Source organism: Zalophus californianus, chromosome 9 (genome assembly GCF_009762305.2).
Source record: "Zalophus californianus isolate mZalCal1 chromosome 9, mZalCal1.pri.v2, whole genome shotgun sequence".
Classification (NCBI taxonomy): domain Eukaryota; kingdom Metazoa; phylum Chordata; class Mammalia; order Carnivora; family Otariidae; genus Zalophus; species Zalophus californianus.
Genome location: NC_045603.1, coordinates 130,268,935 through 130,291,066, shown reverse-complemented (window position 1 = coordinate 130,291,066; position 22,132 = coordinate 130,268,935). Strand labels below are relative to the sequence as shown.

The 22,132-nt window shown below is 41.7% G+C and overlaps 1 protein-coding gene across 3 annotated transcripts in view; it reads left to right on the top strand.

Moving 5' to 3' along the window:
- CELF2 (CUGBP Elav-like family member 2) overlaps window positions 1–22,132 on the top strand; it is a 797,242-nt gene that overhangs the window by 347,466 nt on the left and 427,644 nt on the right. The gene's annotated exons all lie outside the window — the stretch shown is intronic.

Below are 22,132 nucleotides of genomic sequence, written 5' to 3'. Positions count from 1 at the left end.
GATTCTGTCTCCCTCTGCCCCCCTCCCTCTCACTCTCTACTGCTCTCAGATACATACATATATATATATACACACACATACACACACATATATACATACATATACACATATATAATAGGATTACATTGTATATGATCCTTTTAGCTCAGTTAAAAGATTCAGAAAGCTAAAAGAGTTTATAAACCAAGAAGGAATGTAGTTTTATCTCACAGCTCTTGATAAAGCTCTATGCATACAGGTATAATTTAATATTAAGTTAAGACAGTGTGGTCTCTTTATCTTTTTTTTTCAAGATTTATTTATTTATTCAACAGAGAGAGACACAGCAAGAGAGGGAACACAAGCAGGGAGAGTGGGAGAGGGAGAAGCAGGCTTCCCAAGGAGCACGGAGCCTGATGTGGAGCTCAATCCCAGGATCCTGGGATCATGACCTGAGCCGAAGGCTGACACTTAACTGACTAAGCCACCCAGGCGCCCCTTGTATAATTTTTATATTCCCACAAGGTACTCAATAACTAACAGATAATAAGTAAATAGTTATTTTTCTTTGAAGAACTGACTTTCAGACTATCATGCCTAGGCACTGTAAGAACTGGACTTTTTCAAGAAGTCTTATGGAGATTATGTGGGGTTTTTCCTCCCCTCCCCCCACTTTTTTTTTTTTTTACCACACTTAGTCACCTTTCACTTGGTTTTCAATAAAAATGTGATTCTAAAGACCTGAAAGCAAGTCATCAAAAAAAGAGCAACATCAACAACGAATTGCACATTTCCTTAGAACTTAATAATCAGATCAAGGCTTGGTCGAAGGCTCAGGTTGGTCAGGGTGGTTAATTTTTATTACCCTAATTATAATCTGATTCCAGGATTTCTTAAAAGCGATTTGGTATTTTCATTGTACTGGTTCAGAGGCAAAAGGCTAAATGGAGTGAGTATTAACACTTTGGAACAGGAGGATCTGACCATTTTTCATATCTTTCATATTACCTACTTTGCCAAGCAAACAAGGAAATGATGAACAGTAACAACAGCCTGCCTCTGTTATCTAGTCTGAAAAGAGAAGAGGAGAGAGATTTAGAAAGAAGATAACCTAATCCTTCAATTAATGGTATTTCACACAGGACATTTTCCTTGGTTTTCTGCCATTCTATCAAGTAATCACACATACACACACATACCTTTTTACCCTAGCTGGGATCTGTGGTTCAGAGAACTCCAAATAATTGTCTGGCCTACCTAGGTCTATCAGTTAGCCCATATATGACACAGTGATTTTTCTCATTCTTACTAGAATTTTGGGCTATTGCAACATAACACAGATTTAAAAGTTTAAGGTTTTGATTTACCTAGAAACATAGATGTTATTAGTTATTAGTAAAATAATGTTTATTTCCCCAGATGAATTCCTAACCTAGGAGTTCTCAAATGTTTTGGTCTCCATCATTCTTTACATTTTAAAAAAATTTTAAGGGTTCTCAAAGAATTTTTTTATATGTGTTAACATCTGTCAATATTTAAACTTAGAAATTAAAACTGAGAAAATTTAAAAATATTAATTCATTTAATAGTAAATCCATTACATATTAGTTTTTTAAGAAAATGTATTCATAATTTGTTAATAATTTTATAAAATAGTTGTATTTTACCAAAATTAATCGGTGATAAAAGTGGTATTATTTTACATTTTTGCAAACCTTTTTAGTATCTTACATAATAAGACAACTGGGTTCTCGTGTATAGTTCTGCATTCAATCTCTTGAAATACCACAGCCCGTGCAGGCTCTAGAAGAATGCCACAGGGCACTCAGAAAGAATGAGATCAAAAACAGCAAAAAGAGTCTTAACATTATTTGGAAAATAATTTGACTTCACAGACCTCCTAAAAATAGTTTCTGGGACCCACAGGTGTCCCCAGGCCACACTTTGAGAATGTCTGTCCTAATCCGTTCAAAGAACTTCTCTCTCTGACTAGAGTGTCCTGATGGCAGTTGTATGACTTATAAAAAAGGAATGACAAGTTATCAAAAGTATAAAAGAAAAAAAGTAAATTTTATTCCTTTTGATTTTTTTTAAAGATTTTATTTATTTATTTAGAGAGAGAAAGCAAAAGAGAGCTCATGAGCTGGGGGAGGGATAGAGAGAGAAAGCAAGAATCCTAAGCAGGCTCCATGCCCAACAAGGACCCTGATGCAGGTTCAGTCCAACAGCCCTGAGATCATCACCTGAGCCGAAATCAAGATTTGGATGCTTAACTGACTGAGCCACCCAGGTGCCCCTTTTTCCTTTTGATTCTATGGCAAAACTCAATTTTAATTCAGTTGATAAATTTTGGTACATTTTTATAAAATAAAAATATATTTGCATGGTCTTGTTAAAGTTGAGGATCCCTAGGTTGTTTCTCAGCTTCTAAGGGTGTGGTAGGTAAGTTCATCAAAAGAGTTAGCCTCCAGCCACTTTACCAGCCACTCTGTGCTTTCCCATTCCCCCTCCTTACTTGTAAATCCCTAATATCTTGCAAGAATTGGAAATCCCTACTTTAGAAATTATAAAAAATGTTTTAAAGTGAAAAGTGTTCAAAGTTTATCTTTTAAAAATTCCAATTCTCCTAGAAGACATGATCAAGGTAGATAAAAATTATATCCTTAATTTGTGAAACTAAGACAGAAGATAATTAATATACTCAAAGGTAGACAAAGGCCCTTGACTCCCTAATCATTATTTAATTAGAAATAATCTTTAAAACACAACAGGTCTAATAAAAGGAATTGGCAGAGTGAACCTATTTTTTAAAATTCTCATTATGTCCAGCTCTCCAAAATGCTTACAGTCAATGTTTTTGGGAAATTTTAATGAAAATAAAGCTAGCTCTTTATATTAACATATTTCTATCTATGGAGGGATACATCTTTGGAAATATTAATATATAGTTTGCAAGGCTGTACATTAGATCAGATGAATAGAGGACATTTAAGCATGTAATGGTTCTAATATCCATGTGTTCTGGTTATTAGCTGTGAATAAATTATCAAAACAATCGTTTTGCTCACAGTTTTGTAGGTCAGGAATTCAAGAAGGATGTGGCTGTGCAGTTTTCACTTAGGGTCTCTCATGTTTGCAGGGCTGCAACATGATCTGAAGGTTCAACTGGGGCATATGCATCCAATTTGGCTCACTCATCTGCCTGGCTTTTGATGTAGGTTGTTAACTGGACTGTCAATCAGAATGCCTATATGTGACAGTTTCTAGTGTGACAATTTCAAACTCCTTATGTAGCACCTGGCTGGCTTACCCCAGAACAAACATCTTAAGAGGAGTAGGCAGAAACTTCTCAGCCTTTTCTGATCCAGCTTCAGAACGCACTTGGAATCATTTCCATTGTATTCTTTTGGTTGCAAGAAAGCCATCAGGGTCAGCCCAGACTGAAGAGGCGGGCACATGGACCCTACCTTTCAATGGGAGGAATGTTCAGTAGTTTGCAGACATGCTTCAGAATCGACACTCCATGCAAGGTTTGGAGTGCCTGCTTTAATATTTCAATATTTCCTGTGGAGACAATGTAATGTCAGTAAAATTTATTGTATCTTTATTTAATGTAAAATATTCATGGTCACATGGAAAAAGTTTGTGTTCAGAATTCTTATTTTGACTCTGTTAAAAGTGTTGTTGTCTGTATAAAGGAAGCAACTTTTTCTAAGAATTCTAAAGAATTCTTTTATTTTAAAGTTAATTCGTTAAAAGCTGCAGGTTGCTAAGCCATTGATAGTTACTGTTCAACTAAGTAGTACTGTGTTAAAAACTTTAAAGGTAAGTTCTGAGAAAACTATTTTTTTTAAAGATTTTATTTATTTGACAGAGAGAGACACAGCGAGAGAGGGAGCACAAGCAGGGGGAGTGGGAGAGGGAGAAGCAGGCCTCCCGCGGAGCAGGGAGCCCGATGCGGGGCTCGATCCCAGGACTCTGGGATCATGACCTGAGCCGAAGGCAGATGCTTAACCACTGAGCCACCCAGGCGCCCCCTGAGAAAACTATTGAGGGAAGAATTGTTTTACTCTTCTTCTGATTGGTGAAAACATGTACATAAAGGGAAGTTTTATATATTCTCAACAAAGGGTTGACTAATAGAACCTCATTTTCTATATGGATGTAAAAACGGACAGAAAAGAAAACTTTAAAAAGAAATCCCTCTCTGTGGGAGCCTGGCTGGCTCAGAAGAGCATGTGACTCAATCTTGGGGTTGTTAGTTTGAGCCCCACGTTGGGTGTAGAGGACCAGTAAAGTCTAGTGTCCTGGGTCACTCAGAATTTGTTATCAGCTTCAGCCTTTAGAACGAGTTGTGATGGAACACAATATTCCATTTTAATACCTTTAGGCAAGGACTTTGGTAAGTAGGGAATGTTCTCTTCAGGCCATGTGGATGAGAGGAGAGGACAAAGAGAATGGCACTCGTGCAGGGAACATGGAATCTGAACTGAGTTAACCCAGAAGTAAAGATAAAAGGCTGAAAGCAAAGGCATCTGTGTGTTGGGAAGTAGTTCTCTATCCACGTGATGGGCCATATCAGTGGGGCCCTTTAAGCAAGAGAGCTGGAAGGAGAGGAGGCTGTGTTGGGGAATGCATTGCATGAACCTGTGATTGCAGATGTGATGGCAAAGTCAAGGGTGTGCTGCTGGGATGGGGGTGGGGCAGCAAAGGAAGGGATCAGACAAGATCTGACAGCCAGAGTGTTGGATGTGTCATCTGCATAGATTTTAGAGTTCCTTAAAATGATGGCAACTTAAATTAAGGGTTAGGAAGGATGGTACCAGTTGTTGTGAGAGGCTGGTGCAGCCAAATGCTGTGAGCCTCAAAGTAGCAGAGGTTTTGCAATGTTCTAGAAAAATATGGATGGACGGGGAGCCCTCTCATCCCTCCTCCCAGCTGAGCCACATGGGCTAAGAGACAGAAACATTCTCACTAGAGTAGCATTCATCTTCACATTAGCCCTCTGAGGAAGATATTACCCCAATTTTACTGATGAGAAAATTATACAGTTTATGTATTTTCGTGTGTTAACAGCGTGTTAGCAGATGCTAGGGATCTACTGATCAGCATTTGTTTACAACTTAATTTCCTCCAAGTCATTTTACATTTCTTACCTTCCTAAAACATTGATGTTCAGGTATGTGGGTTCAAAGCTCAGCTCCAGTGGTACTAGCTATGTGACTTGGGGCAAGTTAGTCCATCTCTCTAAACCTCAGTTATCTCATCTGTCAGATGGAGGCGGGGTGGTTGTGAGAATACAATTAAATATGCATATCAGTGTTTATGATAATAGCACATAGTGAGGGCTTAATAACAATTGAGTGGGTAAAAAATGGATTTTTCTATATAAACACACACACACACACACACACACACACACACACACAATATCTCAGATAGTATTCGGCTCTGACACCAACCATTTTTGACCCAAATCACTTTAACAGATAGGCACAGTTTCTTCACCTCATCACGTATTAGATCTCAGAGAAGTAGGTAAATTCTCAGGAGTGCCTTGCATTAGCACCTCATGCATACTTCTGCCACAGTTCTTACTGAAACTATGTGTATACCTTCCCCCTCTAGATTGGGCTCTTTGAAGGCAGAGACTATTTATTAATTAGCTCAGGCTGCCATAACAAAATATAGACTGGATGGCTTAAACTACAGATACCTGTTTTCTCACCATCCTGAAGGCTGGGAAGTCCTGGATAAAGGCGTCAGATCCTGGTGAGGGCTGTCGTCCGGGCTTGCAAACTGCCTGTGTCCACAGAAGGGGAGTGAGCAAGCTCTCTACTGTTCCTTCCCATAAGGGCACTAATCCCATCATGAGGACCCCCTCCTCATGACCTCATCTAACCCTGATCATCTCCCCAAGGCCCCACCTCCAGATACCATCATGCCGGGGTTAGAACTTCAACATAAGTATTTTGGGAGGAAGCACATTCAGTCCACCACAAACTAGCTTTAATATCTATGTCCCCAATCTTTTCCCTCAGGAAAAGATTGTTGAAATGTTAAAGTCCCTGCTTGTCTCCAAATTCTATCATCTTGAAGTGCAGTAATGAAAAATATCTATCCACAACATAGTAGTTTCTCCTTATATAATAAAAGAACCTTGGGTATTTTCAAAATCTCATAGTGTGTTGTTGTTTTGATATAGCAAGTTTAATTTGCTGTATCATTGCATATTCATCTAAAAATTCCATTTTAATAAGTATCCTTGGAAGGAAAAATGAGGAAAATTATTTTTCCCTGTTAGATAATTTTCATTCATGAAACAGTAACCATTACACAGAATTCACCCTGTGCCTCACTCTTTATCTGTTCTCAGTAGGAAACATGGTCTGTTTCCATGTTTCCTACTGTATTCAAGGGAAAATATGGAAGGAAGCCTTCCAGTGACTAACGTAACACCTGCAAATGCCTAATGGGATTATTGTTGAAGCCACCTGGATAAAGAATGTCACAAAACGGCGTTCAAGTAGTGTGGAGGTTTTGTTAGTGCTTTTCTCCTGTCTCAAAAAAATCACCCAGCATTTCAACACCAGTTACTATATATTCATCTCATCTAATCCTCCCCCCAAATAAAATACATTAATGTGTTCCCATTTAATAGAAACAGAACAAGCTAAAATGCTTCTAATTTTAATGAAACCTTTCAAGTCTGTATTGCAATTCTGAGAGTGAGCCACAAAGCGCTTTATTACCCTTATATTCACATCTAAGTTATTCTCAATAAGTTTTTATTGCATGAATGGAAAAAAATATTAATATAGTTTAGTATACTAAGGGACAGCTCAAAATTCCCAGGTTTGCTTTGCCTAACAGATAACATTTTGTGTCTTCCTTCAAATTGATCAGGCTGAGATCCTCTGAGGATTATGTTTTCATTCATATTCCCAGTAACCTTTCCTTTTTATTGTGCTAATTCATTAATTTTTGTTACTATCCTAAAGCAAAATGAGGGAGAAAGGAAAATGCAGACAGTATTTGAAAAACTGAACTGAAAAAAACAAAACAAAACAAAAACCTCTCCAAAAAGATGAAGTGAGAGAATGAGCCTGTTTTGCTGTAGATTATAATATACCAGTTACACTGTGGGGCAAATTGGAGAGGTTAAAAATTTGTTTGGGTGATTGGTTTATTAGCATTCTTTACAGTGCCAATATTATAGCGTTCACAAACTAAACGTGGAAGGAACACAGGCATTTTGGGGTGGATTTCTGGTCCCGTGACTTGCAAGTAGCACGAGTGGGTGTATTTGCACAGACCCAGGAGAACACTTATCCTGACTTCAGTTCCTCTTTGCCACAAGCTCACTGAGAAGAGAGAACAAAGTACGCCAGTGTTCGATCTCTTAAAATAATCTTCTCAGAGTTAATCCTTCTTCAATTCCATAGCTGTTATAGGACCTACATCTTCACATGGCTGAACTTTGCTTACTTCAGCTTGTTCTGTTGACTTTTTCCTTCTGTCTTGGAATGTTCTGGCATAGGAAAGAGAGAGAAGTGTGTCTTCACATGTAATAAATTACTTATCTTGAACTCAACATTTGTGTTGAAATGATCCTCCACTCATGTCCTTTGAAGAATAAGGCATGAGTTGGTAGATACACATTTGTAAGAAATGTAGAAAGTTAAAATCTCTTTCTTGTGGTAAACGGGGTATATGGAGGGAGTGAGTAGTGGTGTGCTGCTAAATGTTTAACAACCCACCCTCTGGCAGACAGAAGCCCTGAATTGTTGTGTCTGCAAATTTCTATAATGTATATGTTCCATCACGGCCAATTTCAAGCTAACACCATGATGTCACTGAGCACAAATCTAGAAAGCTGCACACAGTCAGCTCTCAGCACCGGATATTGGCAAATAAAGCTACAGTCTAACCCTTCGTTGTGAATCATCTTCCTATCCAGGCATGTTTAATGACAGGTAGAAATAGTAACGGGTTTGGATTTTTTAATCTATTAGTCTTTAAATATTTTATAGGTGAAACAATCCTAAGTACTAACGAGGTCATAAAAAATACAAATACGTCAAAGAATTCAATAACATTCTATTTTTGGATCAAAACTTCTCTCTCCAGCTTTCTCATTCCTTGCTCTCACATAGCTAATCTTTTATGCGTCCACTTTCTGCAGATTCTTTTCTTTCACTTCTAAAATCAGGTCTCTCCCAGTTTCATTTCCTTTCCCTACACAGGTTAAAAGCCATGGTCCATTGCTTCAGCTGATACCTACCAGAACCCATGGCTGTATTGTTCTTCCTTCCTTCCTCACCTGCTCTTTAAAATAGTAATCTGAGATCAGTCCTGTCATATGATTTCTCTTCTCCTACCCTGCATAGCCAAACTCAAATGGAGGAAATCCTAGCCCCAGGCAGATGTTGTTCTTCAGAATGATGGTTTACAACATCAGCCTGGTCTTCAAACGTGTCAGTAAACTTTTGCTGGACTGTCTCCAGTTGCACATATATGATATTCCAAATATCTGTCCCTTTCTTAAGCCTGATACCCTTTTCCTCTTTCTCACCAAATGCCATTGCCTCCAAATTCTCGCCTCTCGTTTCTCACCCATTCAGTCTGCGAGTATATGTGCCATCTTGCTCATTCTTGTCCCTTTTCTGCTTTCCTCCTCTGGAAGTGAAATTTCTGTATCAGTGTTTTGGTACTTGTTCCAGTGATCTGTGTCTGGTTGACGTACTACCCCTTAAATGAGTGGATTTAAAACCATTTATTGTTATCTCTCACGGGTCTGTGGGTTGATTGGGCTCAGCTGGGCATTTCTCCCTGGGCTCTCTCATGCAATTGAAGTCAGATGTTGGCTGGAGCCACAGTCATTGGAGTTTTTGACTGAGCAGGCTACCCAAGATGGCACACTCGGGTTGTTGGCAGTTGATGCAGGCTGTTGGCTGGGAGTTCAACTGGAGTGTGAGCGAAGCACCTACACATGACCCCTCCATGTGGTTTGGCTACTTACAGCCCAACACTGGGTTCTGAGAGAGAGCACGCCAAGAGCAAATATCCCAAATGGCAGACTACTGAAGTAGCTTAAAGGTTGTGCCCAGAAGTGACACAGTGTCATGTCTACTTGTATTCTATTAGTCAAAGCAGTCACAGAGCCCACCTAGACACGAGTGGGGAAAGATATGAGTGGAGAAATCAACTACCGCTTGAGGAAGGAGTAGCAAGGTCACTCTGCAGAAGGACATACGGGATGGGAGGTATTATTACAGCCACCTTTGGGACTTACAATCTGCCAGTACTGAAAATCTCCTAGTTTTCGTCTGCTTTCTTCCTACTGGCTTCACTCCTGACTTAGCCCATAAGCAAGCCCTTATCTCTGTGTTGCTAAAAGCTAAAATATATATAGAGAGAGAGAAAGATAGAGAGAGGTCAATGACTTTATTACTTATGTATACTTTTCTCTGTGTATTATACTTCAATAAAAAGTTTAGGAGCACCTAGGTGGCACAGTTGGTTAAGCCTCTAATTCTTGGTTTTGGCCCAGTGATTTCAGGGTCGTTGAGATCAAGCCCCTCATTGGGCTCCATGCTCAGCTTGGAGTCTGCTTGCATACTCTCTCTAAAATAAATAAATATTTTTTAAACAGTTTAAACGTAGTAGGAAAGGGGAAGAATTAAACAAACATGTGGATTTTCCTAATATGCATTTTTGGTACTAACTTCAGTGCTAGGTATTACCTCAGACTTAGCATCTCTCTTCCTAGACTAGAGAACTAATTAATGTTTAGCACAAGTATAAAAGTCAGAATGTTATAATAACATGCTAATATCAGGATAAATAAAACTACTATTTCTATCACCCATCTGTCCATCTACATGTCTTTCTATTTAGGAAAGCAGAACATTTCATTTTTTCCATGTCTTTCTTTAATTGCAAAATGAGGTAATAAACTGGCCTCTTAACTCGGATGTGGAGGGATTCGATAAGGTGTGGAAAAGGTTTTCAGGTCTATGAAGAGAGTATGTTCATGTAAATATAACGGGTTTAATTTCTGTTATAGTTCCAACAAAGATAAAATAATATCCCTTCCAAGTTGAAATAAAAATGGCCCCGCATATACATTTTAGGATAGAATTTCTCTCTGCCCAAGCAAGTAGGACAAAACATTTCCTAAGCTCTGGATTTAGGAAGAAATATGAACTAGGAAGTCTTTTCATTGTCTGTCTTTCCTCCTGTGCTGTGTCCACTTTTTCTGTGTGCCTCCTTCACAGTGCATGCTTTCACTCTGCCTCATTCCATAACAGATCTCTGAAAAAATCAGTGATTAGTCATTGAGATCATTTTACCTGGATGTGTCAATGTGTTAGCACCAAGTATGTGCATTTAAATCTTCTCTATAATTATACAGTAGTTTTCGTTTTCTTTCCATGTGAAAGCCATTTGGGCATCAGGGCACAAGGGATAAACGTCCACAGGAATGGTACCCCCTAGTGGGAACACCACTGAGGCTCTCCATGTCACTCCATCCTTCAGTGATTTCCAAAATACCAGTAAATCACCCAGAAGCTTTAAGAAATCCATCCTTGAACCAGGCCTATGTAAACAGGTCTTCTGATGCTCGGTGTAAAGCTGTTTTGACACTGAGTATATATACGAACTACGAGCAAAACTTGGAAGGAGTTTCCAGATTAGCAAAAATCCCTTCTACAAATTCTTGGCTTTCTTCTTATTTCCATTTGTAAAACCTCGCCCTTCAATCCATGTGGTCCTTAGCTCATCCCCTGCCCCACGTTCTCCAGCCAGGCATCAGCAGACATCCGTCGGGTCCCGGGCAGAACCAGAGCAAACCGGCAGCCCTCGCAGGCGGAAAGCCATCTCTGAACAGTGAAAAGTGATTTACTGCCTCTTTTTTGTTAATATATCTTGGTTGCCTCCAGCCTTGTTATTTTTCTGTAGACATCACTGGACTTAGGAACACAGTGGCCCAGAGTAGACAGCAGGCAGAATACACTCCTCCCCACCCCCAACTTGCGGAGAAGAGCAACTCCCTGCTATTGCACCATAAATAATTTAACAATCTCTTCCAGGCAACACAGTCAAGATGCAGATTTAATTTATTCCCTGGGAGGACTAAAGGTGGCTCTATAGACCTGGTTCACAGTCAAGCTGAGTTGGGGACACTAGTTCCTTTCAAAATGTGTCAGACTTACAGAGCACATGCCCTCGGGTCCAGCACCGAACACCATTGCCAGGAATGGTTGGGGGTTTTTGTTTTGTTTTTCCCCGAGTGCTCACCATCAGGGACAGACTTGACTCCACCACGGAAAGGGAGATGATACTGATGTAACTGCGTGGCATTTTGTGTGTCTGTAAGTTCACAGAAAAATGTAGGCAGCAATTGGCCTGTTGATGGGTGATCGTTTCATCTTTTCTCATCTCATGACTTTCTTTAGAAGGCTCCTTTCTTAAAAGCCCCCTGTGACCTGATGTCTGGAGTTGTTTCAGGTAACACAACATGGAAAGGATACCTAGTAGGAGCTACGGCTCCTTTGCTCTTGTCAGTCACAGTCTTAGCAGGAAAAGAAAGAAAGAAAGAAATTCTCATTCACAGGGTTCCGAAGTCTTGTGATGAACCCTGCTGGGTGTACAGCCTGGGTGTACGGGGAATGTGGAGGAACCCAGAGACCGTAGGCAGAAGAGGATCCAGGAGCAAGGAGAGGGCGTAGTTTTTCCAAAGAGGCAAACGTAAGGAGCAGCAGGGCAGAAATACCCCCATCTCTCTCTCTCTCTCCTGCCCTTACATCTCCAGCTGCGCTCCTTGGCCCAACCCAACAGGAGCCTGCTGTCAAGGGCTGGGAGAGACATTCTTAGGGCTCAACCTCCCAGAGCCCAGAGGGACAGTTGAGATTGGGGGTAGTGGCAGATCAGAGGGGGCTACACAACGAATAACGGATACAGAGCGAAGCAGCCAAGCGTACGTAGGTCACCCGTAACTACAAAATTGAATACATTGCTTTCTGCATGTTACCTTCCATCTATGTTTTACAAAAACATATTTTGCATTTCAAAAACGCATCTATTTGAAAGATCTTCCGGTCTGCCTTTTAGTTCCTCATTTCTAGAAAACGCTTCAATGTTTTCTTCATGCGAAGTCTTTCCCTTTGGAAAGCACTCCTCCTATCCTGTCTCCCTCCCTCACCTTCTGCCGGGAGGGCATTGGCAAACTATGCAGAGGATGGCTGGATTTTTTTTTTTTTTTTTTTTAACAAGTACTTAATAACGCTCAAACTTTGTTTTCAAGTCTGGGTTGCTATGATTGTATTCCTAAGGAAGTTTGTTAAGTTTTGGAAAGCCTTGTATAACTCAGAGGCCTGATCTGTCCTTATGACCTCTGAGGTGATTTGAGGAAGTGACTTAAATTCTCAATTGTTTAAATGACTTTGAGACGCGGAGAAAAGAAACTCACTGCAGAAGTTCAAAGTAGCGGCGTTCTGCTAACATTTCACAAAATTCTAAGTAAAATGTTTCCAAAGAATGGAAAAAACATCCCAAATAATGTGTCATCTGATTCACTTCACATAGCTGACTCCAAACCTTGATGGTTTTCATTTGAGAGCTCGGAGGAACAAGGTTAGGGTTCCTTCTGATCCATCTAGACCACTGATAAAAGTCCAAAGCCGTACCAACTCTACTATAAATATGTAAAGTAAGCCCACAGAAACAACAACAAAAAATTGTGAAGTCTCTTATGTAGGCTGACGAGCTTTTAGTGTTTGGGGCCCCACCAGGTAAGGAAAGAGGAGAATGTTGTCCTTTTGGTGAAAACCTCTTGCCATACAGGGCTTGGAATGTAAAAATCACGTTATTTCTGGAGTCATGTTTGTACTTTGTATGACACACGGGATTTGGGGAGAGAACACACTTGGTTATAGGGTTCTGAGGTCCCACTTCATAGGGTGCTTTTTCCAGTAGTTTCTGGGTGACCCTTGTGGGCAGTTAAAATAAAACACAAACTTCAACCATTCAAGTTTCTCCCTCACTTCGTTGAGTCAGCGCTCTTGACTCGGTGCATATTTGGGTAAATGTACAAACATCCTCTTATTGGCTTATGTACACACATATATTGTACCAAGCAGGCCAATGCAATATTTATGTTTGTACTTTGAGCTGCCGAAGATTTTGTCATAAAATCTAAGGCTGCTGTAGGGGAGAGAGCACATAAAACTTTCATGACTAGTATAAAAAATACAAAATGTTGTCATTAATATTTAATAAAATTTGCAGCAGTCAATGAGCAAAATCAATGTTTTTTAATTAAGTTATTCATTTGTAATACGAGCTGTACCTTGTTGGGTGTTAGCGTGGCATTTAGTGGGTTGAACTTAAAATAAATAAATAAACCTAATTTTAGCCCTTGGGGTAATGGTATTAGTAATAAAACTATTAATTGGTTGCCTTTTCTTTGATAAGCAAACAGGGTTTCTTTGGTGACAGCATCTTGTATTCTGAGGTATTTTATGATTCTTGAGCTGGCTGGTGTCCAAGATGTTTAGTAAGATGAATTGCAGTTCAGACTGTTTATAACGGGCACCCCCATGCTCCTAGCATATTGTTTGTTTCGCTAGGTCTCTTCTAATAAGAATCGGGGCAGCTGAGGGCTGGAAGTTTATACAACACGCGTTGGGTTTTTCACCAAGGTATAAAGAAATTAGCAGTAAGCCATCAGCTTCTTAATCTCCACCTTCAGCTCCCTCTGGAATTCATCTTTCCACCCTGTAGTCTCTTCCACTTCTCCTTCTCCTGAGTCCTTATGGTTGATTTTCAGAACCTCGCTCCTTGTCCAGCCGCCGTTCTAAGGGTGTGGAGGAAAGGGTTTGCTAGAAGCAAAGTTAACCTATGGGATGTGTTCTTTTTTTTTTCCTTATGGCCATTTAAAATACAGGTTTGAGGGGCACCTGGGTGGCTCAGTTGGTTAAGCGGCTGCCTTTGGCTCAGGTCATGGTCCCAGGGTCCTGGGATCGAGCCCCAGGTCGGGCTCCCTGCTCAGCAGGGGCCTGCTTCTCCCTCTGCTCCCCACTGTGCTCTCTCTCTCGCTATCTCTGTCAATGTCTGTCTCTCTCTCAAATAAATAAAAATCTTAAAAAAAAATAAAATACAGGTTTGATTGGCATGATGTTAAGCTAGCCTCTGTATAGTCCCTAAACCTAGTTGATATAAATAATACATTGAAATTACATACTAAAAACCATACCGCTCTATGGACGATATACTTTACCTGGATTGCAACGTAAAGGAAACACCTCACCTGTGTTATACAACGGTGTCCATACTAGTTGTGAACCATAAGTTGAACAATATTAAGCAGACCTCTAAGGACTTCTGATGCAAGGTTTTTGAGGTTTTCAAGAGAAAAGGGCATTTTTTTCCGTCAAACATAATCGTTAAAGAAATACAAATTATTGGTGTGATTTCTAAATGCAAAAAACTTAAGCACATTTTATTATGCAGTACTATTGGTTAAATTTACCTATGGGGACATCATGAAGCCCTTGAAGGCCCAATGCAAACAAAATATCTTAAAATGAATAAAAAATAATATATATTGGTAAGGTGTGGTGAAAAAATTTGGGATTAACTTGGTAACTTCTACGGAATAAGCAAAAGGAGACTTGCATCTCGAGACATGTTCCAGGTTCATTGATATGAAATTGAAAGCGGGGGGATGGTAAACAGATTTAGCAGGGTAGCCACACACACAAAAAGTAAATTTTAAGAATCTCAAGAAATAAATATGAGATGTAACCTGGATTTAATTAGAATAGCTCAAAGATGATTTCCTTATGAGAATAATCAAGAAGACTGAATACAGACCTTTTGGGGGTTAGGAGAGTGTGGGAAGAAAATGTACTACCTTCTATTATGTGTGGTTTTTTTATATTGAAATGGGTCATCCTTACTGCTAATACTTCACAGTGGTTCCTTTCTTCATCTCTTCAATATAGAATTCAGTTTAAAATAAAACCCAATATTCCAGCTAAATATTTCAGTTCCCACCAGAAGTATAATTCAATTAAGCTCCAAATATTTCTTTTAAAAATACAAAATAAAATCATTCTCTCTACATATGCCATTTCTGCTCCATTCCAAAAGGATAAAAAACTGCATTTGTGTAGTTTTGGTTCATCTATCACTTTGTACGTTTTTATGGATTTTTATGTGTAATCACATTTTCAGGGGGGATTTTTATGTGGTCTGCTCCATTTCTGCAGAGTTATTATCTTTGAGCTTTAAAATTATAAAAATTGATACACAATCTTTGGTTTCTCTCTCTCTGGGAAAGTGATAGGTAGCCATTCATCATTGACTGTGACAAGCGAAACTTGCTTTGTTTGCTGTAGTGAAAGATGACTCTTACTATTGTTTCTCTTCCCCCTTCTTACTAACGATGGCACTGGCGATCATAGTCGCTTTGATGGGTGTGTGCTGGAGTGGGAGGCTGGGGATAGGCACTTTCTTTCTAAGCTTCAGAAAGAATCTGCATTTTTCTTCCAACAGCTCAATAAAATATGTTATTTAAAGGGAATTTATAAAAGAACTTAGACTTCCCTCTGCCTGTCCACTCTCCGTACATTGTTTTCCCCTGTCTCTCTCTACCAATTTGTTCTTTACAAGATGACTGCTCTATCAGACATAAAATGCTGCCTTTTTCACTTAACTATGCAACGGCCACTCTCTCTACTTCGAGGGCAGATTTAATGGTGCATTTATATTCCATTCAGACTTGAACACTGCAAGAGAAAACCTACCCACAGGGATCATAAGTACTGGGGGTATTTGTGGGATCTGAGAGCTTTGCATATGGCACTGTATTTACCTGAGCCATTCCAGAGTGTTATCATTAAAACACAACCGTGCTTTACAGGTGTCAGCTGAGCATAGGTGAGATTTAGAATCATTTTTATGCCTCTTCCCTATGGTTTATGTCAAGGCTCATTTTAATCCCTGGGTTGGAGGAAAGGGCCCTATAAAAAAAAAAGCCTCACATACATCAGAGTGTCTTAGAAGTGAACCAAATGTCAGTTTCCATTTGAATACCAACCGGAGAAATGCCTTCTTCTGTAATATGGTAGAAGAAATGCCAAGTGGTGGAGAAGCAGGATGATGCTTTGGAGGAAGCTGTCACAATGGGCCGGTCTGCTGAGATTTCATTTAACCCTACAGTTAAATGTGCTCAGAGACAGAGTCCCCAGCTTGGCCCAGAGAGACCCACCACTGACAAGAAAGTAGATGCACAATATGTCCCCTCTCTGACTCTCCTCTCACAGAGTGGGGACTCACTAAAAGGAGATGTGGCAAAAAGGGATGCATTTTATAAAGCCGACCAGTTTTTAAAGATTTCATTTATTTATTTAACAGAGAGAGAGAGAGAGAGAAAGAGCACAAGCAGGGAGAGAGGCAGTCAGAGGGAGAAGGAAGAAGCAGGCTTCCCACCGAGCAGGGAGCCTGATGCAGGGCTCGATCCCAGGACCCTGAGATCATGACCTGAGCCAAAGGCAGACGCTTAACTGACTCAGCCACCCAGGTGCCCCAAGCCAATCAGTTTTAATGCAGTTTGACCACTTGGATTTTCTGATGGCTGCAAGACAAACTCGTAAAATATGGACATGGCTCTTCACTGCCTCAGCTCTCCCTCCATGTGCCAGGTTTCCCTGCTCCATGGAACGTTCCTCCCCTTAAAGGACTGATTCTCCCAGGATTTCCTCTGCTTCCTTCCTCCTCCTAAAACTTGCTGCCGGGAAAGAATCATCATCATACATTCCTTCGTGTGAAGGTGAAATTTCAGAGAGAAATTCAGAGCTGCTTTTCTTAAAGCATAGCAGTGTTCAGTCAGTGTTGGTACCATGCACATATGTTTGCGTGTGTGGAGATCGATCCTCCCTTGAAATTCTTAAACTTGCGTTCCCCCAGCTGAATGGCAGTTGGAAAATTTATTTACACTCTTTTCTATGAGCAGCTTTACATGGCTTTTGGAAGAGTCCTAATCCACTTACGTCTAAAAACTCTCAGGTATGGCTCCATGTTGGTGAGCAACTGATGTAGACAATGAATAGGCCAAAAGGGCTTCAGTGATATAGGCAGGCAGTGATTCAACTTTCCTTCATCCCAGCCTTCGAGGCAGTATGACTAAAAATTTTTTAATAGATTGGAGAATCTCTCAGCTACCTAGAATTTGGGAAAGGAGAGCTAGTAAGGCTGGGAGATAATGAGTGGAGTGGAAGGGTTAGATAGGAGGGAGCCAGTTCACTCCCATCCATAGTTGGATAAATTCTCCATCCATCCATCCATCCATCCATCCATGCACCCATCCACCCACCCACCCATCTACCCATCCATCCATCTATCCATCCATCCATCCATCCATCCATGCACCCATCCATCCATCCACCCACCCACCCATCTACCCATCCATCCATCCATCCATCCATCCGTCCATCCACCCATCCACCCACCCACCCACCTACCCATCCATCCATCCATCCGTCCATCCGTCCATCCGTCCATCCGTCCATCCACCCATCCACCCACCCATCCATCCATCCGTCCATCCGTCCATCCACCCATCCACCCATCCGTCCATCCGTCCATCCACCCATCCACCCATCCATCCATCCATCCATCCACCCACCCACCCATCCATCCATCCATCCCTCCATCCATCCACCCACCCATCCATCCATCCATCCATCCATCCATCCATCCATCCATCTGTCCGTCCGTCCGTCCGTCCGTCCGTCCATCCATCCATCCATCCATCCATCCATCCACCCACCCTTCCATCCATCCATCCATCCATCCATCCACCCACCCACCCACCCATCCATCCATCCATCCATCCATCCATCCATCCATCCATCCATCCATCTATCCATCCATCTATCCATCCATCCATCTATCCATCCATCCATCCATCCGTCCGTCCGTCCGTCCGTCCGTCCATCCATCCATCCATCCATCCATCCATCTATCCATCCATCCATTCTACTTTATGCCCATGAGTTCAACAGGCCAGGCACAGCCTCTAGCTTCCTCAGTTGACAGCATGTGTCTCTTTTAGTCATCCAACCAGAAAGGACCTGATTTTCTAGCAGCCTGAACCAGAGTACGCCAATGAAGATGTGCCCTTCCAAGGTGGAAAATTCATAGACCGAAGGGGGATGGCCGAGAGTGGAAAGAGCAGCAATGGGTCACTGGGCCTCCCTGCCCTCACAAGAAACCCAGCAATCCACACTGAAGATGGGCGGCCTGCCAGTAGTGATTCCCCAGCGGTGCACAGAACGACTACTACCCCCCACTCCGTCCAGTGTGAGGAGCCCAGAAGGTCTCCCTCCACAGACATACAGACACATACACACACACACACACACGAATACACAATGTGACTATATTGGGATCTTCTATCCCTAAATTAGAGGGAAGAATATTGATAACAATGTCATTGTCCATCAGCATGGGCCCAAGCGCCGCCCCGTCCCCTGCTACATGGAAGGTTTGGGATATAAACCATGGACCTTTCTGTGAGTCTCTGAGCACCATGAGTTACTGTCCCGAAGGGAGGAAGACAGCGAACTCCCCCTGTGTGCGTGAACCAGCTCTGTGGAACACAACCTCGAGCCCGGCCTGCACATCTGTGCGACATCACTGTCCGTTCACCTTCGCGAGCCTGTGGTTCGGGCTTCTGTCCCCTCTCTGGGAAGGATGCTGCCTAAAGATCTTGTATACAAATGACCAGATAGGCAGGCCGAGACGAGCACCTCCCACAATTGCACTAATGCCCTCAGCTTCGGCCCGAGCTCTCTCCAGCTGTGGCGTATGCTGACCAGACTCTCGCCATCGTGGGTGAGTGGAAGGTTTTCTGAGGAAAAATACATACCTACTTGTGGCGGAGAGTGTTTGTTTCTAATTAGAATTGAGACCACGTAATTTTCTGTGATAGAAAACATGGCTTTCTTTCCCTCGTATGCACAGATGAGAGCAGCTGTACATCTTACGGCCTTATCCCAGCACCTCCTTGTCTCTGTCATGCTCTGGGTGAGGGTCAGGGTCAAGGAGAATGAAGAGCTCTGGCCAGTTTGCCACTCAAGCCCCTCCCACTGCCCTGGAATGCATTGTGTGCAGAAACAAATGAAGTTTTGATCGCGTACTTTTCACATGCCTAATTCCCAGGGCACATCCTTTTTTAGTTTTGTAAGGATGCCCACGGGGCTGTTAATTCCTTGTCTCTTCGTTTCCAGGGAAATAACTGGGATGATTGTACCCACAGGTAGTTATCCTTTAGGTAATCAAATGGTGACGGTTAACTCCAAGTCCGCACAACACTGTACTTCCTCATGATGGAAAGTAAACATTGTCACTCTTCTAACGCAGCTAACGTTTAGAGAAGAGGCCTGGAGAATCCACCACCATGCCCGCAGCAAGGATGGAAAACAACAGCGCTCCTCCTGTCTCTCTCCAGACACCTGCCCCTCAGCACGCCTCAAATGTATAGACAAAGCAGTGCCACACTCTGGCTTATAGTTTTAAATGCAACTTAGTTAAGCCCAAACTAGAAACGTCACTTTGGCTATGTGTTTCAAAAGAAAATTAGGGCGCCTGGGTGGCTCAGTCATTAAGCATCTGCCTTCGGCTCAGGTCATGATCCCAGGGTCCTGGGATTGAGTCCCGCATCGGGCTCCCTGCTCAGTGGGGAGTCTGCTTCTCCCTCTGCCCCTCCTCCCCACTCCTGCGTGCGCGCGCGCTTGCTCTTGCATAAATAAGTAAAATCTTAAAAAAAAAAATAAACTAAAAGAAAAAGAAAATTAAATTGTTTAGAGCCAAATTGTTGCAAAACTCATTCTTGATGTCGTTTATATCCTAGATTCTCAGAATTGTAAATAAAATATGGTGTTGAACTTAACAGTACTTTCCCAGGAAGGCCTGTGTTGAAACCTTTCTGAATGGGTAGATGGCAGTTCTATTTAAAAGCCTTTCTAGGAAAAGAGTCTACAGGGCAACCATCTAAATCCTTTGACACTGAGTTCAGGAATCTCTCGTTCTACCTGATCTAAATTCTTCCCGATCGAATGTAATCCCATTAGTTCACGTCCGTTTGGCCTTCTACGCAGAAATAAATGCTGCCTCTCTGTAACTCTTCTTCATAACTTGAAATCCTGTTCCTAAGCCTCCTCTTCACCCAGTCCAGTAACTCTGGTGTTTTCAGAGAGTCGCACTGCCCCCACCCACCCACCGCCTCGACACACACACGCCTTTTGCAGACTCTCTTGTCTAGTCCAGCAGTAATGGCATCACAGAGCTGACCATCTTCCTAATTAGAAAACCTGACATCTAACCTCCTGAGAAATCTGACATGGGATGAACTCAAGCAGCTCAATTTTCATTTTTAAATCCATTTAGCAAATATTTATTCAGCCCGCTAAGTAGAAGAAAATGTGCTCAATCTAATGAGACTCAGGAAGGATGAGATAAGGTTCCTATCTTCAAGGGCCGTAAATCTTAAGTCTGTGAATAGCTAAATAAGAGAACATAGTGTGAGTCAGGGGGCAGCACAAGGAAAGGCCGTTCCTTACTCACTGAGGAAGGATTGGTTCCTACACGTTCTGTGGGGGCTCTCAGGGGTTGGGCTTTACCAGGGAGGATAAGCCTGGGATTTGGGTTTGGGAAGACTTTCTTCCATGCCTACTGTTAATGGGCATCTGTTGTAGTCTGCCATCTTTTAACTTAACAAGTATCTGGAAAACCAAGTGCACTCACCTGTTAGGCCTGAATATTCCAAGCAGAAAGACAATAAGACAATAAGACAATAGGACAATAAACCTACTCTAGAAGTTCTCAGGCCTCATTTCTTAGTATGGTCTGATAAAGAAGGATCCCGAAAAGCTCATCTCCTTATCCAAAGCCGTTAAGGGAACTGTGTCTCTAACCAGAAGGGTTAGAGATTTGGGTTGTAGAGACACTGGCTGTATTCTCTGCTGCAAAAATCTGTGGGGCCTGTGGATTGTAGCGGAGGGCCCAGTCTCTGAAGCATGAAGGGCAAGCTAGGGAGACCTGTAATATCTGATGTTACCCCTTTTCAAAGGAGCTGCAACCAGGCCAAAGCCAACAGAAGTGGAAATAAGTCCCTGTGTTCCATGACGGGACAAGGACACAATTGTTTTGGAAGACAAGGAAATTGACTCTCTCTGACCCCCAAACACGGATCTGAATAACACCTGCTGTCTAAAGGGCGAGAGCCAGGGAAGGACTGTGGGCAGAGCGGCATATCCTTGGGGCCTGAGGGAGTTGTGTGCCTGTCCAGGACGAAGAGAGGATTCTTGCACAATAACTGATTCTAATCACAGTACTTCTGATGTTTTTCCTTATGCTCAGAAACAAATCATGTAGTAGGGGACTGATCGGTGCCTAAAAGTTCGTTGCTGCTGTTACTGTTTTTTATTTTCAAGTGTGAAGAGTTTAAGGAAAATGAAAAACCTCACCAGTAAACCTGATAATGGGAACCTATTAAGAAGGTCATTTTTCCTACTACTTTTTGGTTTCGGTTTTCTTTTCTTTTTTTTCCGCAAACTTACTGAGGTGTAATTGACAAATAAAATTGTAAGGGAAAATGTATAAGGTGATGATATATGTATACACTGTGAAAGGATCCCCCATCTAGTTAATTATCCCATGTATCACTTCACATCGTTGCCTTTTTTTTTTTTTTGGTGAGAACATTTAAATTCTACTCTTAACAAATTTCAGTTATACAATATGGTGTTATCGGCTACAATCACCATATTATACATTAGAACCTCAGACCTTACTCATACTGTAGCCGAAATGTTGTTGTTCCTTTTTGGGTTTTTTTTTTTTTTTTTTTTTTTTTTTTTAGGAAAGGAATAAGAAGGGGAGGGGCAGAGGGGGGACAGAGACTCTTAAGCATGCTCCACATCCAGCACAGAGCCCAAGGCGGGGCTCGGTCTCACAACCCTGAGATCATGACCTGGGCCAAAATCAAGTGCCAGACACTTAAACCACTGAGCCACCCAGGCGCCCCAGGTAGCTGAAATTTTGTTCCCTTTTACCAACCTCCCTGCTTCACCCACCCACC